This window comes from Mastomys coucha, unplaced genomic scaffold (assembly GCF_008632895.1).
Source record: "Mastomys coucha isolate ucsf_1 unplaced genomic scaffold, UCSF_Mcou_1 pScaffold5, whole genome shotgun sequence".
In the NCBI taxonomy this organism is placed as follows: Eukaryota; Metazoa; Chordata; class Mammalia; order Rodentia; family Muridae; genus Mastomys; species Mastomys coucha.
This window is the reverse complement of record NW_022196911.1, coordinates 23,494,745-23,498,812: the sequence shown is the minus strand read 5'-3', so window position 1 is coordinate 23,498,812 and position 4,068 is coordinate 23,494,745.

Genomic DNA, 4,068 nt, shown 5'->3' with positions numbered 1-4,068 from the left:
AAAATGGAAGGAAACGTCACTGGAGGGTGGTCAGGTCAGTAAAAGAGTTGAAAAAGCAGGATAATCTGATGACAATGCCTGTTTCAAAAGAAGGGTTAATCTCAAACCAACTCACGGCCAGAAGTAGAAGAGAGATGGCCCTGGGTCTCAAGATCACCATCAGCTCTCCCAGCAGTCCTACAGCATATGCCTGCTAATGGTGGGGAACAAGGTTATGAGACAGGATGGAGTTCTATAGAAATGATAGATCTAAGCCAGTTTAAAGAGGCTGCGATTTCATATGGGATGTACTCAATTTGTGTGAAACAAATTCTAAATGACTGGGGGCTGGAGAGATGGCTCAGCTGGTAAGAGCACTGAATGCTCTTCCGGAGGTTCTGAGTTCAAATCCCAGCAACCACATGGTGGCTCACAACCACCCATAACAAGATCTGATGCCCTCTTCCGGAGTGTCTGAAGACAGCTACAGCATACTTACATATAATAAATAAATAAAAAGTTAAAAAAAATTTCTAAATCACTGGACTATTTGAAACAGCTTATTGCCCCGGACAGGAAGGGACTGGTGACGGCTGTACCAGAAGCTAGTCTGCAGTTGCAGTGGTTAATATGGTGGAGGGAAGAAGCCAAGGATATTGAACAGTAAGATAGAGCAAGAGAAACAAATATAGTCAAAGATCTGTTGCTGGTGAAGGGCAGTACTCTGACATACAAGAACAGATCCAATTTGATGATGTTCCTATTGAACAATGTTGCTTAGTGGCTTTAAGAGCTTGGAACAAAGTTGAGGAGCACCAGGGGGAAGTCCATGTCGTTTACAAAGTTTATACAGATCATCCTTATCTGGAGAAAGCTTCACTGAATTTTTTGCATACAAATCTTTATAAGACTTTATTTGTTCTGTTAACACCATGTATGTGGTATATATAGGTAGATAGATATTAGAAACATGCTTTGAACCACTTGGGCTGTTTAATTTTTTTTTTTTTTTTTTTTTGGTTTTCAAGACAGGGTTTCTCTGTGTAGCCCTGGCTGTCCTGGAACTCACTCTGTAGACCAGGCAGGCCTCAAACTCAGAAATCTGCCTGCCTCTGCCTCCCAAGTGCTGGGATTAAAGGTGTGCGCCACCACTGCCCAGCGAGTTAAAACATCCTTAAACATCGTGGAAGGTGCTTAAGACTCAAGATGTAACAAAATGTACAAAGCTCATAAGCTGTCTCCAAGTCAGGAAACGATTGGTAAGCAAATGGGTCAGGGGACCTAGCAATGCAACTGTCATGTGTCCTCATCCACACTGGAATGGGTGTGCTGGGACACAGTTGCCCAGGTCACTGGCAGTCTGTGAGGCCATCTTCCTGGAACACCAATAGATCACTTGGTTACCAAACTAGATTTGGGTGGCATCACTTATGTGGCCCATCATTGGTGCCCCTAATTAGAGTAGACAGATATTTGTTCTTCTCAGGAAGTCATACATGCATGCATTATACTTAGTTATGTCTTTTTTTTTAAGTGTGTGTGCACACTCGTGTTCACAGGTATGTGCTAATGCATGTATACATGTCTGTATGGAGCCCAGGGGAGACACACACACACACACACAGAGCTGCTGAGTGTGATGGCTGATGCCTTTAATCCCTGCAGGAAGAAGACCAAGACAGGCAAATCTATATGAATTCAAGGCCAACCTACCTGATCTACACAGGGAGTTCCAGGTCAGCAAATGCTGTAAGGAGACCTTGACTCAAAAAAAAAAAAAAAAAAAAAAAAAAAAAAAAAGCTTAAAAATAATTATCATGTTTATTTTGTTTATACACATACATTTGCCACAGTGCACATGTGGAAGTCAGGAGTGAATTCTCTTTTTCCACTATGTAGGTTCCAGGGATCGATCCAGCACTGGCTTACCACAGAACCAGAACAAAACAGGACAAGAGCTACCTTTTTTTGAGACAGGATCTTTTGCTGACCTGAACACCCAGGAGTCCAGGCTTGGCTAGCCAGTGAAGTCTAAAGATATGCCTGTCTCTGTTCCCCAGTTCTGGGGTTACAAATATGTACCACTATCCCCTAATGTTTTTTCACACAAGTTCTGTGGTTCAAACTTGAATTCTCCTATTTGCAAGGCAAATACTTTATCAACTGAACTTTGTTTTTGAAACAAGGTCTCACTGTGTATCCCTGACTGGCCTGGAACTCATTCTGCAGACCAGGCTTGCCTGGAACTCACAGAGATCTATCTGCCTCTGCCTCCTGGGTACTGGAAGTAAAAGCATGTGCCACCATGCCTGGCTCTTTTGAGACACAATCTCACTTTGTAGCTTTGACTGGCTTAGAATCTAATATGTAGACCACGATAGCACAAATATGCTAGGATTATAGGTCCTGTCTCTCTTGTGTCTCCCTCTCCTAAGTGTGTGTCACCATGCCCAGTACTGTAATGCCCTTTTTGTTGTTCTTTGTTTTGAGGGGACAAAGTCCTTCTATGCAGCCAAGAATTGTCTTAAACTCCTAATCCCCCTGCTGCTACCTTCCAAATGCTGGGATTATTCACATACACAGTTAAGCTCATCTCTGTTGTCATGACTTTTAAATTAATAAAGTGTAAGAATTCCACTGTTCAATTCATGGCATTGACATGAACATGTTTTGTAAAGTATGAAAGCAGAGGATGCCATTCCATGTCTATAACCCCCTCAGCACTTCACAGCCAGAGGCAGGAAGAACACACAAAGTGAGAGTTGTCTGCTCTATGCAACAAGTTTCAAATCAGCCAGGGCTATATAGCAAGACGACTTATCTCAAAATTGAAAAAAACAGGTAAAGAATATTGACCATTTATTAGTAGAATTTCTTTCAGTTGGTTTGTCTGGTGTACGTATGGTCAGGTTATGTTCACACTACACACTTTAGACAAGAAGATAACGGAAAGGATGCTACCATGTCAGTTTAACCACATGCTTCCCATCAGTCTCATGACCGCTAACATGAACTCTAAATCGCTTAGTGACAAAGTATCAACCAGGTTTCCTTCTTTTTGTTTCCCTTTGGTTTTGTTTTGGACAGGGTTTCATTCTATAGTCTAGGCTTGTCTGGAACCCACTATATGGTCAGTGATTCTTCTGCCTCAGCCTCCCAAGTACTGAAATCAAGCATGAGCATTCACTACGCACACCTCAACACACAGCCCATGTTTCTTTGCTATAAGCTCTCTCTAGTCTGCCCTCCGGCTTTGGTTTGGATGTAGTTTTAAATGAGTTCCCCCTAAGACTCATGGATTGGAGGCTCGAGCCCAGAGTGGAAGTATTGAGATGTGGCAGGATCTTCAAAAGTTGAGGTGTAGACATACATAGGCTCACTCCAGTAATCTCCACATCTAGGAGGAGGGCACAGGATGGGTGCAGTGCCATGAGCTCAAAGCCAGGTGTGTCTGCATGCTAAGTTCCAGATAGGCTTGCACTACAGAATAAGATATTGTTTTGAAAAGAAAGGAAGGGCTCGCAAGATGGCTCAGTGGGTAAGAGCACCAACTGCTCTACCAAAGGTCCTGAGTTCAAATCCCAGCAACTACATGGTGGCTCACAACCACCCATAATGAGATCTGACACCGTCTTCTGGTGCTGTCTGAAGACAGCTACAGTGTACTTAATTATAATAATAAATAAATCTAAAAAAAAAAAAGGCCCTGCTTTTTTAAAAATAAATAAATAAATAGAAAGAAAGAAAAGAAGAAAAGTAAAAGGCATAGTCCAGGATAGTGCACAGATAACCCCAGCACTCAGGACCCTGAGGCAGGAGGGCTCTAAGTCCAGCATAGCCTGGGTCACATAGAAGGTTTGAATCTAGCCTGTACTACACAAGCAGCCCCTGGCTCAGGAAAAAACAAAAGCAGCTTAGGATTGATTGTTTTATTTCCTTTTCTTTAGCGTGTGTGTATCTATGTGTGGAGGCACTGGAGTGCCACAGATTGGCATACTGGTATGTACCTCTATTCCTATGGAGCAAATTTCAAATATGGTATTTTGAGTGTATGTCCTTAGCCTTAAGAAAGAAAAAAAAAAAAAAAAA